Below are 23,548 nucleotides of genomic sequence, written 5' to 3'. Positions count from 1 at the left end.
AATAAAAGGTTTTAAAATACCTTTTAAAATGTATTTAACCAAATATTATCACCGAAACACGGATTATACCGTCATGGTATTAGGAACCAAGGGTGGAAATATTTTATGGTTAAAAGTTTATCATGAAAGAAATGATTTGAAATATTTGAAATGGTAAAAAACCGATTACAAATAAGAAATGAATTAAAGGGGAAGATTAAACCAAACACGGTTGGATTAAGGCCTGAGATGGGTTTTAGGCACGAGCCCTACTGCTATACAAGCAGCCCCTGTCTCCGGCCAAAATCCGGTTTTGGCTCATTTAACCCATATTTGAATCATGTTATGCATGTTTTAGCATGTTATAGTTATAAAACAGATGAAAAGCATGATAAAAGAGGATTGTTACACCCTCATACTTACATGCTATGCTTGAGACGAGAAATCGACGAAAGTGTATCAACTTGTTTGGTCGGAAAACTCGGTTGGAAAACCGTTTTGGCAATGTTAAAGAGTGTTTTAAGTTTAGTGCTGGTGTAGTTGGTCGAGATGGTTGGTTAAGTGATTTAATGCACGATGACGGTACGAAACAATGTGTTAGGCTTGTGTTTTCGATCGGTAGGTAAAAAACACGTGTCGGTTTGCGACTTGAGAAGTCGAGTCTAGAATTTTAAGGGAGAAATGAGGGGGCGGACACTCGCGTAAGGTGTTATGGTGTGTGAAGGTGGGTATTTATAGAGAAATGGGTGGTTGTGTGCGTTTTGATCGACGTGGCCACATGGGCTGCTCGTAGAGGCGCGAACCATTTCGCGGGTCTTCGAGGTGTCTTGTCACTATCACGCAATTAAAATCATGATTTGTTCTATCCTATGTTTTGGATGACATGATTTGTACTTGACCATGAAGCATTCCGGGAATACATAACATGGAAGTCTTAAAAAGTTTTGTTTTTTGTGTTTGACTCGTTTTTGGAGTCGGGATTTGAATTTTTGAGTCGGTTTTTTGTCCGGTGTCGGTTTTGACTCTAGTTAGTGTCATTGCGACCCTGTCGTCATGCATTAAACACTCCAGGTACTTTTGAAAAGTTTTGAAATGTTTTTTTTCCGAAATCGTTTTAAGTTTTTCGACGTATAGTTGTACAAAACTGTCGATTAAACACTGCGATTCCTAAGCATGTTGTAGTCCGATAATCATCGGGTGTTTGTTGGAGACTTCACAGATACTGGGTATCTACAGAGCCCCCACTTTGACTGAAGCTTAGACATGGCTAAAGTCAAAGTATAACCCCAGGTCAATCGAAGATTACAACCTGGAGACCGAAGCGACGTCGTGGCGGCTCGAAAGAATTCTGGCCAAGGACCTGCCGTCGGGAAGGGCGACACCAACTCGGGGATACGAGTCAAGTGTTGGAGTATGTGTCCTCAACAATAGTGCGATCACATGTTTAAATCTCATCTTAAGAATACGTAAGGGATGGTTCATTTATATAGTCAACTGATCAACATTAATCAGTAATGATCAGCTAACTAAAGTAAGACAATACTGTCGTTTGACGGTGATGATCAGTTGATCCCTTAAGGTCACACCTAAAGGATAATTCCCTTAATAGACAAATTGATTAATTGTATGACGATACAAGTTAATCAGTTCCTTAAAATTGAACAATTCAATTGTGAGAGAGAATATTTATATCTTATTGTAATTGGATTAAATAAGATTTATTTTAGTAAATGAAATACTTTATTACTAAAATTGATTATTGTTTGTGAAACAATTGAGATAAGAATGAATGGTTAGTTATAATTACAATATGTTGTGAATTATAATTATATGACACATTTTATTTATGTGATCAAGTATCACTAGTCAATTTGTTATATGTAATTTAATTAATGTAAATAATGATATTTATTTGATAAGTATGCATTAAATTAATTAATAACATATAACATACTACATGTGACATATTGTGTGACAAATGACAAATTGACAAAATAAAATGGTAGTCCATTTTTTGTAAGTGGACCGAAATGGAGGGAGTTGTGGTGGATTGTGGTTGATTTATTTTATGAGATAAAATAGATGTAATCATACCTACTCTACCTATTCTTACACAACCTACATTTTTATAAGCGTAAAAGGAAAAGCAAGATGCCCTCCTTGGCCTCTAGCTACCCGGCCACACTCCTCTTTTAAGAAGAGTTTTGGTTCTTATTTTACTTAATTATTATTCACTTGCATGCATTATTCATTCATGCTTCATTTTCTCTCATTTCTCTCAAAATCTCTCTAAACTTGTTTTAGAAATAAGAAATTGTTCATCATAAATTCTAAATCACAATATAAGATTACTAGTGTAGTAATAAGTATATTATTAGTATGATTTTAAGGGTACTACTATATTAATCTAGTTAATTAATATACTAGTTTAAGAGATTAGTCTTAGGTGCAATCAAAGGAGGATCTCTACATTTGGATTTTGGAGGATCATCCAACACATTATAGCTCAAGAAAAAATAAGGAAGGTGACCTTATTTGTGCCCTTATTTTCGAGCCACTCAACAATGTAAGAGACATTGTTTTACCTTATTAATCTCTTATTTTGTTATGCATGCACTAGATCTAAAGAACACATATTAAGAAGTTAATTAGTTCACTATTAGATGAGTCTAATAATAGGTATATGAACCTAACAATTGGTATCAGAGCATAGGATGTTGCATGCATAATCGGTTATTGTTTTTCCGAGTTAAAATGTTAACATATAAAACTAAAAATTTGTGATTTATTAGATAAAGCCACGAAATATTGATGCATGTTATATATTATGCTCTTAAAATGTTTTTAGGTCATTTTTATGATTTATGGTATTTTATTGCTCATTTTAATGATTTTTAGTGAAATAATTACATTTTTATGAGTAAAATGAACTTTTATTCACTAAAAATAGTTAAACTTTACTACTGGCCGTGATTTTTTAGTATGACCTCAAATGAACATTTTATGTATTGTATGTAAAATTTCGTATTAATGTGATTAATATTTCATGATTTATGATTTTTATGTGATAAAAATGGTATAAATGGAGGTTAAATGACTAAAAATGGGTAAACTTAGTTTCTGACCGTGAAAATTTTATATGACCTCACATGCATATTTTACTTATTTTATGTAAAATTTCATATCAATTCGATTAATATTGCATGATTTATGATTTTTATGGGATAAAAATGGATTAAAATGAGGTAAAATGGTTAAATATAGTCTAAATGGGCCATGAGATTTTAATATGTTGTCACATGCATAATTTACACACTGTATGTAAATTTTGAGATGAAATGGTTTCATTTAGAATGATTTATGTATTTTTAGTGTAAAAATGACATAAATAGTGACTATTTTAGCATAAATGACTAAAACGAATTACATGGCATGAGAAAATTATTTTAGTTTGCGTTAATATTCCACTTATCAGATCTAAAGTTGTAAAATTTATTGGATTAATTTTTGTATACTTTGGATGTTTGATTTGATAAAACCGATAAATCGCAACTATATTTTCTTAAAATAAATTCGAAAATTTTAACCATGATTCTTGACATTATGAGTGTCATACTGTCATGGATATATTCCAGAATGTTCAAAAATTTAAAATTAAAATTTTGAAATTATTGTAATTAATTTGGATTTATTTCTCAAATGTTATGATTTTAAGGTCAAATGTGAGCATAAAATTAAATCAAGTCGAATTATTGTCAAAAAGGGAGTGATGACTAATGTTTGAGTCCTAAGAGTGTTAGGATAATTAACTTGAGTTTAAATTTGATTTAAGTATTGATTTGTGATTTTAATAAGTTATTCTCACGCACTTCCATAAAACCGGGCTATATAAACGATATAAGTTAAATAGGGTGATTTGGCACATAATTTGGCATGATAGATGCATATTATAATGCTGCATATTTCAATTGTTGAATGTCTTTTATTTATATAATTTTAAATTATGTAATTTTATCTTAGTATGGCCTTAGTTTTAATCGATATTACCCGTAATAAAAGGGAATATTGATTCGGTTGTAATTTAATGTGATCTCGTATCACTTTTATTTTTACTAGTTTTTCATATTACAAATGTATAATAGGAATAGCTTTTTATTTTTATTATTATTTGTAATTATGGAATTTCTTCAAGACGGTGCCATTCGGAAAGGCGTTCCGACAAAGACGGTGTTCTTGGGAGGCGTGCCACTTGAAGCTTCAAGGGACCAAAGGAGTTGGTTTCCGAATATGTAATAGATTATTTGATTTCTATTTTAGGAAGGTCATACTAGGAATTTATTATTATTGCTTTGCATTTATTTTAATATGTTACATGCATTGCCAAATCGCCATAACAACACATGCATTTCATATCGAGTCATCGACCGTGTCAATTATAATTATCGTAGTTCACCGCTTTAGTTCACTTAAAATGTGATAGATAATAAATTGACAAGACCTCTCACTAAATAATAATTGAGAATTAGCCTTACCAAATAGTAGAAACCATGAGTCCCAATTTCATATGGAAGTAGGCTCGGCTCACCGCTGGGTGCTAAACTTGTTACAGTTGGTAATAAAATGTTATTACATCGAAATTTGGATTGAGCTCAACGGAAGTATTCGTGACCGTAGTCGCATGTGTTCCGGGCTAAAGATAAATATTAAAGTAATTTTTATCGACCGAGAGTTCTAGAAGTAGAATCGATTAAAGAGTTAATCCACCAAGTTATATTGATAAGGGATGAATCGGCTCACCGTGCCCGAATTGATATGAATTTGGAACTCGGGATCATTTATAATAGTTGGGTAGAGGTCACTATATAAATGCTTAAAACTTGTTCAAAATGTTTACAAGTTTTATTAAAACGATAGATGTTTATTAATTCCTTCACTTCCTATTTTGTAGTCGAAATTGTTTTCTCAATTGCAATGGCAACTCCAATCACATCCGCAACCACTAGCTCAAACACTCTCACCAATGTTTCATGGCTCCGATCCTTCATGGATCGTCATAAGTTAGAAAAGAATGTGTCCAATTTCGCCGATTGGGGCGCTCAACTCCGCTTGGCCGCGAAGGGTGACGACAACCTTCATGACCTTACCGAGGCCTCTCCCGCCACACCTAACGCTAGGTCTACCCCCCCTGCTAGGCAAGCCTATAAGGTTTACCAAAAGGAGTCGGCCGCGATCAAAAATGTGTTGATCTTCTCAATGGAGGCCGAACTCCAAAGAAGTGCTATAAAGATTAGCACCGCTTATGAGATCTATACGTAGCTTGTGACCATGTTTTCACGAGCTCCAAGGATCATTCAATATGAAGCGGCCTCCGCATTCTTTGATCTCAACATTAAGGAGGGCTAAAAAGTTACCCCTCATGTGCTCAAGTTGATGGAGCATGTTGAGACTCTAAAAATGCATAAGGTAGAGATTCCCGAGGAACTCCTCATTGACCGAACTCCTCATTCCTTAAGCAAGGTTAAGGCATATGTTCAATTCAGGGTGAATTTTAATATGCAAAACTTGAAAGTTTCCCTTGATGAATTGTACAAAATGCTTGTGCAAGCCGAAAGGGACATGGGGCTAAGTGTTAGCACCACCAAGGATGTGCTCAACGTTAATCATAAGGGCAAAGGGACAGTAAGGGAAAGAAGCAAACTCCCTACAAGAACAAAGGAAAGGCTTGTAAAGCTAGCTCCTCTAAGCCCAAGAAGAGTGCCCCGTCCGGGGACAAGTTCCACTATTGTAATGGTGTTGGGCATTGGAAGATAAATTGTTCAAAATATCTTGGCGATATTAAAGTTGGAAAGGTTATTCCAGTAGGTAAATAACTATCCCTATCTTTTATGTTTCGATCCCAACTTTGGTATTTTGATACAAGTTGTGATGATTACCCTTTTTATTGTAATTAGGGCATCCTAGCAAGGACAAGGGCAAAGAAAAGCAAGCCTAGAAGATCTTGAGGGAAGCTAGATGTAGCCGCCCATGGTGCTAGATCTATGGGAGCTTGGCTTTATTTTGCTTTGTCTTTATTTTCATGTTATATCTTGAGATTTTAGAACAATTTTGATTTCCTTGTTCGACTTGGAAATTTGTTTGTATCCTTTAAACAATGGTTGTATTTTGGATATTGGTGACTTGGTTTGCAACCCAAGTCACTTGCTTTATTGTATCGTTTGTTCTAAAATTTATCATCATACACTTCTTGCATCGAGAAACATAAAATTATCAACTTAAATTGATCAAATTGACAATTATAATGATTAGATCATTATATGTCCATAACCTATGAATTCGATTCTCCTTATGCCATTGTTACTAAAAGTAATAACTTACTTATGTAAGATCAATTATAAAGTTATGTTGGGCTATTGAACTCACATATTAGGGAATTTGCGATCCAAAACGGACACATTATTCTAAATGAATGGTCAATCAGGAGATACCTAAAATAGAGAGTCTATTTAACAAATGACATGGATCAGACTCGTATATTACATGAATCAAACTGCCATGATAGAGCTGGTCTTTTTTTTTATGTGCTAATACATCAATCTAGAGAAACTTCTAATACCTCACCATACATGTTTGTAACTCACAAAGCTATCTCTTAAGAAGATAGATATATTTCTAAGAGATAGAGTGGGAGTAGATTAGATCGTTACAAACATGTCCTATAGTTAATGTGTTACTTTTTGAAAGTAATGGAACTATAATCTATAAATATAGAGTGGGAGCATAGCACACATGTCTTATTGTTAAAATGTTGCTTTTCAAAAGTAATGGTATTATGACCTTGTCCCAAATCGACCTTGTTAAAAACGAGCCATAGCATTACAAATCCAAAGATTGTTACTCAAGAGTATATTTACTTTAAGGTGAGGGTCTCTTTAAAAGTAAATAGAGCTTTAGAGTATCTAAGTACATAGATTGACATGAAGATGTTAATCAAGATAAATTATGTTAGGAATTGCCGCATTTTATTTTAATGAAGAATGGCAAATGATATTAAAAATTCGCTTTTCTAAAATGGGAATTTAGAGAAGGATGTGTTTGGAACACAAAACCTTAGATAAAGATCTAAGAATCCTAACGTATTATGCGTAACTTTCTTAAGTGGTCCTAGAATGGTCTTAAGCAAGCATCAAAGGATTATATTTTTCGTTCATGTGATAATTGAGAATGGTTTCATTCACATGATTGAAGAATCATGATTATACATGAAGTTAAGTGGGAGCAAGAATTATTTTTCAATGTCTTATATGTTGGTAACATATTACTTATTGAGAATAATGTACCAATGCTCTCTTCTGTGAAAGAGTGATTGGGAGACTAGGAAAAGGTGCGATGTATTCTAGAATTCTGAATCTATGTGAGAAAACATTGGCATAGAGTTGATAGTCTTATGATGATAAGATCTTTCATATCTGTTTAACATCAACAAGGTTGAGTAGGTTATTCATGTTGATGAAAGTGGAATTGCTATGATGGAGTCATAGTCATTCACTGAACCTATTAAGTTGTCGATCACATGAAATCGTTTTCTAATGTTTCCGCCATTAGAACGATCATGTATGCCAACAAACGCACATGCCATGATGTAACATATTCTTAGAGCATAATAAGTCAATAACAAGTTAATTCTAATGTTGGGCTTGTGAAAGCCTTAAAGAACATCTATGAGATGCTTGAGAAGAATTAAGGATTCGTTCATATGTTTGGATGATAAACTACGTTGTGTGTTGAAGGGTTACACAAACTTTAGTTTCCAAACCAATTAGGATTTGTTGAAATCCTAGGCTGATTTTAATGACTTAAGAGTAAGAGACTAGAAAAGTGTTTTAGTTTCATACATTACAAATTCTATAAAAGGAATCTAAGTAAATTGTGATAAAATGGTCAACGTAGGTGAAGAGTTAAGAACGATAAACACCTAAGAGGGGGAGGGGGTGAATTAGGTGTACCTTTTAAAAATTCGTTCTTTTACTTGGTTAATGACTAACACAAGTCAGATCTATTAAGTACGAGTTTGAGAAACTTAATGGATTGTAAGTTCACAAACGGTACAGCAGGTCTATGCAATAGTATGAGAGACTGTTGCACAACACTGGGAGCGAGATTTAACGTATAAAAGAAGAATGATAAGAAACGTGAAAGTAAATGAACAAACAAGACGATGTTTAAAAATTGGTTCAGCTCCTACTCCGGAGCCTACGTCCAACCGTTATTTTATTGCTTGTTTAGAAATTTACTCAAACTTAACTAAACCATTACAATGAAAACAACTCGCCAACCTACTCCGGTTGCAATTGCTTCAAGCTACTCCGCTTCAAGACTTTCTCTTGCTCAAAGCTACTCCTCTTCAAGACTTAAGGTTCTATCTCAACGGTTTACAGAGTCAGAATCTCAGTGGTTCACTTAAGAACATGGAGATTACAATTAAGACCTAAACATGAGAATCATTGAACATATTCTTTATGCAACAGTTAAGCGAACGGATACTTGGAGATTTTACAGCTTTGAAAAATGATGCGATCCCGCTAAGTGTTCACAAATTAAGATGTGGTCGTTGGTCACGGTCGAATCAAAACACAATTTATAGCCTAACAAGCAACTCTACAATTAGTAAAGAGGCAAGTAAAGGTCGGATCCCAAGGGACGGGAGTTGAAATGAGATTTCTATTGTAACTAGGGGTGTCTAAGGGGTGTCACAAATTGGGTTGATATAGAAGGTTACTAAACTAGAATAACAATGAAAATAAACAAGCAAGATGAATAAAAAGGGGGTGTAAACAATTGATTAAAGGCACTAGGGTGTCATGGGATCATAGGGGAATCATGGGATATGATCATACAAACATGTTCTCAAATTATAAGCAAGCAATTATTATTGTGATGGATTGAGTTGGGTTATATCTTACAATCCTAAGAAAGTTTGGGTCCCGGAGCCGAATCGATTAGATTGTACAACACCTACAAGTCGACTTAATCTTCCCTACTCAACAACATACATGGTCTAATGAGACTCGAGTTGGGTTATGTCTTACAAGTCTCATTGAAAAGATAGGAGATGATAGTAAATGCAAGGATTCATAGGCTTAGCATTTCATCAAATATAACATGTGCATGAGTTGAGATCAAAACAAGCAAGCAAATAAAACATGAAAGCATATTAATTTAAGCATGAATCATTCCCCATGTTGGTTTCCCCTAATCACCCATTAACCCTAGCTAAGAGACTACTCACTCATTATCATGTTGATCATGCTAGCAAGATTGTCAATCATACCAACAATATGAAACATGATGAATAAATGAAAGTAATTAACAATAATTAAAAAGGGATTAAGAGATTATACCTACTAATGAATCCAATAATAAAGCAAGAATAATAGAAGTACTTGAATGCTAGATTGAGAGGTTGTCAATCTCCCAATAATAACCCAAATAATCTTCAATTACCCAAAATAAAGGATGAACAAGAGAGAGATTAAAGAACTAAAACTTGGATTAAAACTTGATTAATACTTGATTACAATATTGGAGAGAGATTTGATCGATATTAACTACACTAATTATTGATAAGAAGAACATGCCCCTCTAATTAGCCTAATGGGGTATTTATAGTGAAAATTAGGGAGGATGCATTAGGGTTAACTAAGGGCTAAACTAGTAATTACACTTTTTAAGTTGAGCAAGGAGGACCCGGTATTTTCTGAGAGAAGGGCTTCTCTTTTCGTAGCTTGAAGAAGACAATCCGTGCTGTGAAGAAATCCGGGCGGAATAAGGTCGGGACGGACGGATTTGGGCGGTGGAATCCGAGCGGATTCTGAGGAATCCGGACGGATTGTTGAGGGGGAATCCGAGCGGATTCAGGCATGGGACGCTCGGATTGTGCAAGGGCTGGACGGGCGGATTGTTGACAATCCGCTCGGATTGTCAGTCAGCATAGTAACTTCTTCTTTTCTTCCCATTTCTTCATAAATTCCTTGGGGATTTCCTTGGGGACTCAAGGATCTTTCCTCAACATTGCTCTTCTACTATGATATGTACAAAGGCCTTCTAATCTTGTCTCTCCTTGATGCTTGGTCATTGAATTCGATCAATTTAGTCTTGTTTTGCCATGAAAATGCAAGATTCTTACTCCTTTCCTACCAAGGGATCAAAATCTCAAAGAATATGCAAAACAAAGAACTAAAGATAAGAAATGACCCAAATAAGCACTAAAAAGCATGGAAACAAGGCTAATTCGGGGGCTAAATATGCGCCAATTATGGTCACATCAAATATCCCCAAACCGAACCTTTGCTCGTCCCGAGTAAAGAGGTGACAAAGACTAGGACCAATACTAACCTATCCTAATAATAATATAGCCAATATGAGACAATTAGCGGGTCTCACTCCGCCCCTTCAACTCACAACAAGACAACCATGAGGTAGGATGCCTTCTTGCAAGGCAAGGTGGGTCTTGCCAAAATGGCGACACATCCAAACATTAAGCACACAAAAACACATAATGGATGCATCTACAAAAGGAATAGCCACTCCCTCATCAAGTGGCGGAGGCACTAAAGAGGAACAAATTTAAGAGCATGTAATCCTTCACAAATACTAGTTCAACAAATTACTAAGTCAAAGAGGATGGCACTAAATCACCTCCAAATGGTGTTAAACTAGACTACTTTTGTCCTCAATTTCCAAATGCTTTCGTCAAGAGCGATTGGATGGTGGTGGAATGATGATCCCTATGATGCTAGTGGCATATGACATGACAAGTCTCGAATTCTCTACAAAAGTAAAGGTCATGGATCGTCCCAAGCTCGACCAAGTGGCTTGACAAAAGGCTTTTTGGGAATGAAATGCTCAAATCTTTATTCACAATGGGTGGATATGACTAGTATTTCAAAATTGTCCTCATTTCACTTTCACATTTCAAAAATTTACGATGGGGTTTGTCCCTTCCGGGCTAGTGTCCTTTGCTTTCGCCAATCGCTTATTAGGCAACCGGTTAACCTCTAGACAATAGCTTTTCGGGGTGAAGTCACTCTGTCTCTGGGCGGCCGAATTCACAACCGTATGGGGGCCCAATTCAATGGATCCCACACCAAAGCACATCGAAGTGGTAAACCTCCATCAAAACAACTTAAAATTTCCCAACAATTCATAACATTTGAGGTTTCCTTGGCATTACATTACTTCCACATGACAAAATTTGTTTGAGATGAGCACTTCAAGCTTATTGATAGAAAAAATTTTGGGTTGCCTTACCACAAGGTCAATCAAGGTCACCTAGACAAGTTAACCAAGTCCATATCGCATCACGGGGTTGGATAGGTGACTCACATGAAAACTCTTGACTAGGCCTTGGGTCATGGGTCAAAAGACACTAGTATGACACTATCTAGGATGTTTTACAACCATTCTAGTAGGCAAAGTCTTAAGTTGAACAAGTATTTATAATGGCTTAGTTGCTCTTGTCAAAGTTCCTAAATAGGCATTTTTCAAAACATTTCTAACATGCAACTACATGCCATGATGCAACTAATATAAACATCCTAATGCAAGTGATTCTACCAACTAATATGACATATAAACTAAATGCAAGTCCTAAGTTCACATTGTTTTTACCGCATCAATCAAAATAAGCCACATAGTCATTAACATAAAGAGGAAAAAGGAGATTGGAAAGATCATACCATGCGGTCTTCAATATCCTCATGTCTCGGATGTGGCGTAGTCGATCAATGTGAACAAGGATAAAACAAACACAATATATACAAGACAATATATACAAAGGAAATAAACATATTTTTGGGTTTTCAATTTTTCAAATTTTTATGATTTTTTGAAATTTTTCAATTTTTTTGGATTTTTAAATAAGAGTTAAATGTTAGAATTCCCATCCCCACACTAATATGGGCATTGTCCTCAATGGCCAAAATGATGGAAATTATGCAAAGATGATGCATGATTTCTATACTAAATGCAATCTACACTAAGCTACACTACATGATGCATGGTTTTTGTTATGACGGAGAGGATAATTTAGATTACCTCCCGTTGCGTATGCATTAACTTCCCCAAACCGAGTAAGACACTATTGCTAATGTCCAAGGATGGGTATAGTTTATGCACACACTATGCTATGCATGAAACTAATTTGTCATTTTGGATTTTACAAATGGGAACAATAGAATAAGATCACCTCAATGGTACCGAGGTGTGAGTCCTTTGATGGGGCTAGGACTACTCCAACAATGATCAAAGTGAAATAAAATACAAAGAGAGAAATAGACAAACCATGGGAGTGTAGGAGTCTCCAAGGCTTGCTAATCTTCCATCATGCTATCATCATCATCACTTCCCTCATGAGAAGTGGACACATTGCCACTTTCCTTGTCATTTGCTTCTTCACTTTCTTCCTCATCTTTATCTTCATCATCTTCACCATCCCTTTCTTCTTCACTTGCTTCTTCCTCAATATTATCATCAACTTCTTCATCATTTCCAACAACCTCATTGTCTCCCACCACGTCCTAGATGCACCCGGAAATAAGACTTCTCTATCCGCCCAACTAGGCAAAGGACAAGATGGATCAAGGAGTCCTTGCCTAGCTAGATGTAGGAGGGGTGGATATTGAGCCAAATACGCATTTTTCCGATCTTCATGGGCTTGCTTGTGCATTGCTTTCATGAGAAGAGTCACATAGTCTTTCCCAATTTCAATTCCTTCCGGCTTGAACTCTTCATACTCAAAGGGGTAAGGTGGTATGACAATGGAAGAGGAGGGGGTTTCAAGATCGCCCTTTTGTTGTTGAATGATATACTCGGCTTCTTCGAAAAGGGGAAGTAGATAATTGGTCCGGTGGACGCTTAGGCGACAAATCTTCGAGGGCAAGGTGAACGATCTAGCTTCACTAGTTAACCATCCATACTTAGTGTCAAGGGGGTTATGGGCAACCCACTTGAACTTGTGAATCATAATATGCATATCAATAAGATGGCCACCTTCCTTTGCTTTGTACTTGTTATCCTTATTGAAGTTAGGATCAAAGTGCTTGGCTAGGAGTGTGACTAGGCCGCCATTGACAATAACGGTCGTGCCCTTCTTCCCACTATCAACATTAAGCCATCTATCTACCAAGAGCCTCAAAGAATTGTAAGGCTCGGTATGAATTCTTCCGATATTCAAAGCCGATTCAAGGAGATTAAAATCAAGTCTTGTGAAATGATTGGTGTCTTTCCTAGCAATTATGGTATTTCCCACAACCTTGTGCCATACTCTTATGCCCGGATGATGGACCAAAAGAGCACGACATGCATGAAAATCCTCAAATTTCTTCCCGGAGATTGCCTCCCAAAGAGGCTCGGGGTCATACTTTCCATAATGCTTAAGATAACGCGATTCATCACTAAGACCCAAAATTTCACCTAATTCCGTAAAGGTAATGCGTCTACTAACATTAGCTAGACGAAACTCGAGATTTTCTCTATTCTCAACTTTGGTGACTTTCAAAGAACTTAAAAATTCCAAGACAAGGGAGGGGTATGTCAATTCCTTTGTTTCAAACAATTTCTTCAACCCCATGGCTTTGAAAAAGGCTTTTGTTTGTTCAAGAATACCCAATTTTTCCAAGGTATCTTCACATATGAATTTGGTGGATTGAATAGATTTCATAGCAAACTTGACAAAGGTATTTCTATGGGTATCGGAAATAAAAGTTACCTCCGGATAATGCAAAAGTTGATTAATTACCGGAGTAGAAGATGTTGATGGTCCCATAGAAGGTTGTTGTTGTTGTTGCACTTCCAAGTTTGGTGTTGCCACCACCATAGCCAAAGCTTTCTTTGTTTGAAGAGCCTTTTGCCTTTGTGAGAGTGCCTTAGCCTTTGGTGCCTTTGTTGCCTTTGTTGCTCCCTTAGTCCTTGCCATTGATGAGCTTAACCAAGAAAAGAGTGAAAAATCTTCAATTTGTAGCATGCCCAAATCGATTTGAAGGTGAAAGGCTTTGCCTTTATGAAAACAAAAATCGACTCAAAGGTTGAAGATTTTGTTCTTGGTTTTGATTTTTGTTGAAGAAGGAGTGATTAATTTGTTGTTGGAAGGATGGTTTGATTTGATTTTGGTGAATGTTGTTGAGGGTTTTTGTTTTTATGATGGAGAGGATGAGGGTTTTGATGTTGTGGGTAGTTTTTATGAATGAATGAATGAATGAATGAAGGTGGGAGGGGTTTTAAAGAGGCCGAAAATTTCAAAACTGCAGGGGCAATCCGTGCGGATTAGGCTCAATCCGTGCGGATTCTGCTTCTTCTACCTTTGCAAAAACTCGCCTAAAGACGGGCGGATTTGGTACAATCCGCTCGGATTTGCTGAACACGGGATGGGCGGATTTGCTCAAGGACGGACGGATTTCTGTCGAGAGAAATTTGCTTGTTTTCCTCAGCTGCAAAGACGGGCGTCTTTCTCACAAGACGGACGGATTCTTCAAGACGGGCGGATTTTCAAAAATCCGCTCGGATTCTTTAACAGTCAAGAAAATTTCAAAATTCAGCTCAGTTCAAGACGGGCGTCTTTTCTGCAGGACGCTCGGATTGCATAAGACGGGCGGATTCTTGGGAATCCGCTCGGATTCTTCCCCTATGTACACGGATTCAGTTCCACCCGTGCACAGCGCATTCCCTTTATCATTCTTCCATTCTTTCTTTCAAGTCTTGTGTTCTTCATTGTGGGGGCACTACTAAGGCATGGATAGCCTAGACAATTGCCATCCCCACACTAAGGTAAAGCACTACACATCAATTGAAATTGTTAGTCCCTCCCTCACTTCTCTCTTACATCACAATTATTTTGATCAAAGTAAATAAAAATCCAAAGATGACAAAAATGCAATACAAGAATTGAAATGTAAGTTAGGGAGTTAGAAATATTTACAAGTGGTGGTTTAGGGAGGACTCCACCAAACTCTCATTCTCGATGAGATGTCAAGGGCATGTTCAAGGTGTTGTTGATGTTGCTCAACACCTTGAAGAAGTAATCAAAAGCTTGTTCATTATTATGGTAGAGGTCCTCAATAGACCGTGGCCCTTGTTGTTGATCATGATCGATGGCATGTCCAATGTAGGGATTAAAAATCCCTTCAAATTCGTCGTCCCAAAGACCACAAACTTCATTGAGTTGATCATTGAAAATCTCTTGCTTAGATGGAGACAACTCTCCCAATTTCTTCTCTTGGCCAATGAGGCCATCCTCTTCTTCCTTGGTTGATTTTGATGAGCTTTGCAAGCTCTCCTTGTCATAATTCACTTGCTCTTTGAATGGAGCATCTTCAATTTTCTTCCTCCATTGGAGTTCCGATTTCTTCCTTTCATCTTTTCGGCTATAATGATCAATCATGAAACATGGCTCATGCAAACGAGGAGCTCTCATAGTCTTGTCAAGATTAAAAGTTATGCTTTCATCTCCCACTTCTAGAGTGAGCTCACCATGTTTCACATCAATCACCGCACCGGCGGTGTGTAGGAAAGGTCTTCCTAGGATGATTGGAATGTTGGAATCTTCCTCCATATCAACAATGACAAAGTCCACCGGGATGAAAAACTTCCCAATTCGCACGGGGACATCTTCCCATATCCCTAACGGTGTCTTCGTCGATCTATCGGCCATTTGGAGTGTAATGTTGGTGCATTTAAGCTCTCCCATCCCCAACCTTTTACTCACCGAGTACGGCATGACACTCACACTAGCCCCTAGATCACATAAGGCTTTGTTGATCGTCGTGTCGCCAATGGTACACGGTATTGAGAAGCTTCCCGGATCCTTTAACTTTGGAGGTGAACTCCCTTTAAGTATTGCACTACTCACCTTAGTGAAGGCGATAGTCTCAAGTTTCCGGATCGACTTCTTCTTTGTGAGGATATCTTTCATGTACTTCGCATAGGCCGGAACGTGATTGATTAATTCCGTGAAAGGAATTGAGACTTCTAAATTCTTCACAATTTCCATGAACTTTCCAAGTTGATCATCAAATTTGGGCTTGGCTTGACGACTTGGAAAAGGAAGTCTAATCACAATGGGATCCTTCTCTTTGGCCTTGTCTTCATTTTTCTTTGAACTTTCTTCTTTTGATGATTCTCCATCTTTGGAGTTTTGCACAATTTCTTCCTTTTCACTAGCTTCCACAACTTCATCCTCAACTTGCTTCTTCGGTGCTTCATACCTTGTACCACTTCTCAAGTGAATGGCACTACCCGTTTCATGTCTAGGGGGATTACTTTGAGGTGGTAATTGCCCCTTTTGTCTTTGTGAGCTCGAAGATGCTAGTTGAGTCAATTGTGTTTCCAACATCTTGGTGTGAGCTAGAATGTTGTTGATGGTGGTTTCCTTTGCTTGGCTATCTTTTTGCATTTGGGTGAAAAATTCTTGTTGATTCTTTTGCATTTGGAGGACCGCTTTTTGGACATCAAAACCTTGGTCATTTTGGTGATTGTATGGATTTTGATTTTGGTAACCTTGGTTTTGATTGTAAAAAGGGTCTTTGATTTTGGTTTCTCATGGGTGGTGGAGTGTATGTTGTTTGAGGGTTTTGAACATTTTGGCTTTTGTATGAGAGATTTGGATGGAACTTGGTGTTTTCATTGTAAAAATTTGAATAAGGGGTACCACTTTTATATGCTTGGAAAGCATTCACTTGTTCGGTTGTTCCCCTACACTCACTTGGGTCATGACCCAAAGTTCCACAATTCTCACATATCCCACTTGGGATTGATGAGGATGCCGTCATGGCATTGACATGATGCTTCGATGATTTTGAGTTTTCCTCAAGTCTAGCCATAGCTTGTTCAAACTTCAAGTTGATTGTATCGATATGGGAGCTTAGTTGGGCACCTAATTGAGTTACGGCGTCCACTTCATACTTTCCTCCTCTAGTAGCCTTGCGAGGCCTACTATATTGTGAATTGTGGATTGCCATCTCTTCAATTTTGCTCCAAGTTTGGTTGTCATCAACCTCGGTGAACATCCCATTCGATCCCATATTAAGGATATTTCTTGAGTCTTCATAAAGACCATTCCAAAATTGTTGCACCAAAAACCATTCGCTAAGTCCATGGTGAGGACATGAGCGACAAATTCCCTTGAACCACTCCCAAGCTTCATACAAAGACTCTTCATCCCTTTGCTTAAAACCCGTAATTTGAGCTCTTAGCATGTTGGTCTTTTCCGGTGGGTAGAATTTTTTGTAGAAAGCTAGAGCCAACTTCTTCCAAGAATCTATTCCAAGGGTGGCCTTATCAAGGCCCTTCAACCATTGCTTTGCGGTGCCGATTAAGGAAAAAGGAAATAAGACCCATCTAATTTGGTCTTGAGTCACGCCCGTTTGAGAGATAGCATCACAATAATCGCAAAAGGTTTCCATATGAGAATGAGCATCCTCACTAGGCATCCCCCCAAATTGGCTCCTCTCAACTAGTTGGATGAAGGCGGACTTGGCAATAAAATTTCCGGTGAGATGTTGCGGTGTAGGAGTACCATTTGGTAGATTCTCCTCGGTGGGTATGAGTGTGACGAGAATTTTGGCATTGTAGGTGGATTTTGTGGGGTATTGTGTAATGGGTTTTCTTCTCCTTCTATTGCGAAAGGATTGACAAACTCACTAGTGGGTTGAACAACTTCACCAACACCTCTCAAATTCCTCCTAACAAGTCTCCTATTGTTCGTCAAGGTTCTTTCGATTTCACGGTCAAAAGGTAACAAATCACTTTGTAACCTTCTAGACATGCAAAATATCAAACAACTCAAAAACAATTAGAACAAACCTTGAGGAGTTTTACTTCCTCAAGGCGAAGAAAGACACAACTAATAACAATAAAAAGAAATCTAAATCAAACAAACACCGTCCCCGGCAACGGCGCCATTTTTGATGCGATCCCGCTAAGTGTTCACAAATTAAGATGTGGTCGTTGGTCACGGTCGAATCAAAACACAATTTATAGCTTAACAAGCAACTCTACAATTAGTAACGAGGCAAGTAAAGGTCGGATCCCAAGGGACGGGAGTTGAAATGAGATTTCTATTGTAACTAGGGGTGTCTAAGGGGTGTCACAAATTGGGTTGATATAAAAGGTTACTAAACTAGAATAACAATGAAAATAAACAAGCAAGATGAATAAAAAGGGGGTGTAAACAATTGATTAAAGGCACTAGGGTGTCATGGGATCATAGGGGAATCATGGGATATGATCATACAAACATGTTCTCAAATTATAAGCAAGCAATTATTGTTGTGATGGATTGAGTTGGGTTATATCTTACAATCCTAGGAAAGTTTGGGTCCCGGAGCCGAATCGATTAGATTGTACAACACCTACAAGTCGACTTAATCTTCCCTACTCAACAACATGCATGGTTTAATGAGACTCGAGTTGGGTTATGTCTTACAAGTCTCATTGAAAAGATAGGAGATGATAGTAAATGCAAGGATTCATAGGCTTAGCATTTCATCAAATATAACATGTGCATGAGTTGAGATCAAAACAAGCAAGCAAATAAAACATGAAAGCATATTAATTTAAGCATGAATCATTCCCCATGTTGGTTTCCCCTAATCACCCATTAACCCTAGCTAAGAGACTACTCACTCATTATCATGTTGATCATGCTAGCAAGATTGTCAATCATACCAACAATATGAAACATGATGAATAAATGAAAGTAATTAACAATAATTAAAAAGCGATTAAGAGATTATACCTACTAATGAATTCAATAATAAAGCAAGAATAATAGAAGTACTTGAATGCTAGATTGAGAGGTTGTCAATCTCCCAATAATAACCCAAATAATCTTCAATTACCCAAAATAAAGGATGAACAAGAGAGAGATTAAAGAACTAAAACTTGGATTAAAACTTGATTAATACTTGATTACAATATTGGAGAGAGATTTGATTGATATTAACTACACTAATTATTGATAAGAAGAACATGCTCCTCTAATTAGCCTAATGGGGTATTTATAGTGAAAATTAGGGAGGATGCATTAGGGTTAACTAAGGGCTAAACTAGTAATTACACTTTTTAAGTTGAGCAAGGAGGACCCGGTATTTTCTGAGAGAAGGGCTTCTCTTTTCGTAGCTTGAAGAAGACAATCCGTCTTTGTGAAGAAATCCGGGCGGAATAAGGTCGGGACGGACGGATTTGGGCGGTGGAATCCGAGCGGATTCGAGGAATCCGGACGGATTGTTGAGGGGGAATCCGAGCGGATTCGAGCATGGGACGCTCGGATTGTGCAAGGGCTGGACGGGCGGATTGTTGACAATCCGCTCGGATTGTCAGTCAGCATAGTAACTTCTTCTTTTCTTCCCATTTCTTCATAAATTCCTTGGGGATTTCCTTGGGGACTCAAGGATCTTTCCTCAACATTGCTCTTCTACTATGATATGTACAAAGGCCTTCTAATCTTGTCTCTCCTTGATGCTTGGTCATTGAATTCGATCAATTTAGTCTTGTTTTGCCATGAAAATGCAAGATTCTTACTCCTTTCCTACCAAGGGATCAAAATCTCAAAGAATATGCAAAACAAAGAACTAAAGATAAGAAATGACCCAAATAAGCACTAAAAAGCATGGAAACAAGGCTAATTCGGGGGCTAAATATGCGCCAATTATGGTCACATCAAAAAACAATTGAAGACTTTTGAAAAAAAAGAAAACGGTTTTGCAAATGATTGAAGAACAAAGCTTTTAATGCTGAAAAGATTTACAAAGTGTTTACAATGAATGCTCTTTCAAAGTCTTACAATAAATGATAAATGAAGTGGCTATTTATAGAGAAAGGTAGTGTGTAAGAGAAGGGTCTTAACACTACATTAATCTAATATCCATAAGTTTGTAGTATGCATTTTCATTTAAAATTATAAAATAACAATCAGGTTTGAGAGGCTCAAGGTGGATGCAGTTTTTCAAAGCAAAGGAGTGTTTCCCATAAAATATGGGAACTCACAATTTTGCCACAAATGGAAAAAGCATAAGACCTATTTTTAGCATGAAAAACAACTTGCACAAATGGGATTGGCATCTTTTAAATTATTGTGCAAGCATATTCTTTTTGTTCTTCAGTTTTGAAATAATGTTCCTCTTGAAAATAGAAAAGCTTTTTAAAGAATTTCAAACACTTGTGAATTTTTCCGAAAATTCTCCATACGTTAGTACCAGAAACCTTGGTGAAATAGTCACAGGAACTGTTGCACGGTTTTGCCATAACTTATGCATAAAAGGAATATGTTGAACTACCTCGTTTACAACATTTGTTCTAGACTATGGGCATGCTTGACTTGTCCTTCATCTTGATTATCGTTGAACTTCTTTGATCTATCATTGGATGCTTCAATTTGCTAAACATTAATCTAAGAGGCAAACAATTAAATCATAATGAAACTTGGCATCATCAACCAAGTGTGTTCTAACAAATCCCCCCTTTGATGATGGCAAGTTTTAAATATGTGTGAAGTTCCCCCAAGCCCATGGTGAGTCGGTCTTTGAACCAAATAATAAGAACAACAATTAAACATGATCAAGGTGAATGAGGGTCAACATGCTTGGCCTAAGTAGAGCATCTAATCATCAAAGCTAAGACAAATTCACGGTGAACGTTAGCCGAAGAGTTGTTAGTTAACACATAAACACATAATTTAACTACTTCCCCCTCTTGACATCATCAAGAGAAGGACAGAAACATGTTCAAGTAGTACATAATTAAACCAAAGACAAATGTTCAAAATAAGAGAAAAGAAACAGCCCATAATTTGCATAAGAATTAAGAACAAAGAGCCAAAAGGATAGGAGGGCAAGGGTAGGTCTGGACTTCTCATTCATCATCGGACGCATGACCACCAAGAGCTTGCACACGCTCAATGAGATCTTCATTTAGGGTTTTGAGCTCAGCAATGTCTTCCTTAAGAGTCTCATTGTCAACAACCAATTTGGACACCATGTTCATAAGCTTGTCCAACTTAGCAAGTACAACACCCATTTCAACAGTTGAGCCAACTGTTTCACCAGTTTTAGCTCTACCCGAGTACTTGAGTCAACTTCCCATTGCTAATAGCCAAAGTCATTTGAGAAAGCAAAACCATTGTCATGTCATCACTGAGTTTTTCAATACCGGGGCTACCTTTCATGACTATCTTCCGTTTCATGAAGATAATGGACAACCACATACCGTATGGAATCACGGTTTTCTTGTCAAATTTCCCCTTTTGGAGGTCGGGGGCAATCTCATGGATACGGTGAAAGATAAGTTGGGGAAGGTTGATGGGACGGCGTTTGATAATGTGGTGAACAAGGAGCATCTCAAGGAGAGAGCATCGTCCCCTACTGTTATTGCTTGGTAAAATGGCTCGGTGAACAAGGTTAAAGGTGAAACGGTGGGGGGCTTGAAGTTCATGGACATATATGTTGGTGGTGCCATTTTCATTGTCGGGTCGAAGGGTTCTCATAACCTCACTAGCCATAGTTTCATCAACATCACCCCAAGTAGTCTTAGGAAAGGTGGTAAGACCCACGGCTTCAACCTCAAGGTAAGAGGCAAGTTGGTCAATGGTCAAGACAAAGGGTTTTTGGTTTATAAATGCCGAGAGAGTTCCTGATGCAACATCAACCTTGACTGTTGCATAGAACTGAATTAACTCCGACATGTAAACTGGAGAGTATTTGTCGAGGAGATTAAACCAACCCTGACCAAAAATAGCAGCTTTGAAGAATGCAAAAGCCGGGGAAGAATCATACCAGGTTTTCTTGTATCGTCTCCCACTGTGGAAGCAACATGTAAGCATGCCTTGACATAGCTTGAGGGTGTCATCCGGAAGGTCGAGAGAGTTGAGATGAGCAAGAACCTCGTTCTTGAATGCCTCATCGTGAGTGGTGACCATCAACTCAGTGCACGTATTGAGAGGGATTTTATCCTCAATAACATCATCATCTTCCGTTGGAAGGACCACCTCCTTCTTCCGTGGGTACCTCGGCTTTTTAGCCGCCCTTGGCTTTGATTCCTTCTTTCTTTTGATACCCGCCTTAGATTTTGCCTTTGATTTGGTGGGAGTTTCAATGATAATATCATCATCATCATCACCAAACAGTTCGGTGATTTTCATTTGGGATTTTGTTTTGGGGTTTTCGGTGGGAAGAGGGTCAAATTCATCAGCAACCGTGTCTTCATTGGTGGTTTTCATTGGTGTTTTCAATGTTGGGAATGACCTCTTCCTCATGAAGGACTTCTTTTTCTGAATTTTGATTTGGAGAATCAATTTTTTCAGCATCTTTCTCACTCGCGGTTCCTTTTTCTTTTTCTAGTTCACTCTCTTTCTCTTTTTCCTCATCTTTTTCACTCATTTTTTCTTCCTTATCATCATTCTTTTCAATTTCAATTTTCTCTTCAACATCTTTCTCATTCACTTTTTCTGATTCTTTTTTCTTTTTCCTCCTCAACAACATCATCATCAACCTCATTTTCCTTTTCTTCTTCAATAACAGTAGCAACAACCACATCATCATCAATCTCTTTGTCTTTGTGGATGTTGCTTGCTATTTGTTTGAGCGTGGGCTCGTCTTCCTCGGAATCAACATCAACATTTGAGTCCAACATCAAGGATATTGGTGGACTTCGTTTTAATCCACCACGGCCTCCTCTACCACGGCCTCTTCCTTTGACAGCCATGGATTTTTTTCGTGCAACAGTTGACTTAACTATTGGAGGCTTGGTTGGAGACGGGGTGGGTTTGTCGGATTTTTCAATATTTGCAGCGGATTTGGTGACCATTTTTTGTTGGGCAATGTATTTGGGGTTGAAGGAATTTCTAAGGTTTTGAATTTCTCTATTAATTGATTTTTTGGGAGCCATTATGAGGGTGATGGTTTTGACGGTTTAGGAGATGAAAGAGGTTGAGAGATTTTTGAATTTTGAAGGAAGTTTGTGGGTAAATGGGAAAGTGGGATTATTGCATGGGGGATTTATGGAAGGTTGGTTGGTTAAAGAGGGAGTGGTTGATAGGTGAGGTGAAGTATAAATGTGGGAAATGATGATTGTATAGGGGACGGTTAGGGTAGGATTAGCTTGATAGGACATAAAGTGAGTGCAAGGCTCAATGCAAATAATTCAAGTGCAAAATGTGGAGTTCCAATGCAATTTTTTCGGCACACTTGACATATGATAAATTTGACATTTTTAAACTTGAGAACATATATACATCTTTTCATCTCTAGTCAATCATGTGGGAAAGATAATTCTAATTCGTGTTACATGTCGCCTAACAAACCAATTTCCAACCGAAGTTTTACGAATTGTTCCCTTTCTAACGGTTTTGTAAAAATGTCCGCAATTTGATTTTCCGTTCTACAAAAGGTTAGACATATATTTCCTTTTTCGACTTGATCACGTAAAAAATGATGCCTTATGTCAATGTGTTTCGTCCAAGAATGTTGTATTGGATTTTTCGAGATGTTAATGGCACTTGTATTATCACAAAATATGGGAGTAG

The 23,548-nt window shown here is 37.4% G+C and overlaps 1 non-coding gene across 1 annotated transcript; it reads left to right on the top strand.

The window, feature by feature from the left end:
• The first annotated feature begins 17,118 nt into the window (after window positions 1–17,118).
• On the top strand, window positions 17,119–17,225 carry LOC141624322 (small nucleolar RNA R71). Its single transcript, XR_012534129.1, has one exon. It is a non-coding gene; the product is annotated as a small nucleolar RNA R71 (small nucleolar RNA).
• The last annotated feature ends 6,323 nt before the right edge of the window (window positions 17,226–23,548 follow it).

The sequence above is a fragment of the Silene latifolia genome, chromosome X (genome assembly GCF_048544455.1).
Source record: "Silene latifolia isolate original U9 population chromosome X, ASM4854445v1, whole genome shotgun sequence".
NCBI lineage: Eukaryota > Viridiplantae > Streptophyta > Magnoliopsida > Caryophyllales > Caryophyllaceae > Silene > Silene latifolia.
The sequence above is the reverse complement of the archived record's forward strand: the minus strand, read 5'-3'. Positions and strand labels throughout refer to the sequence as shown.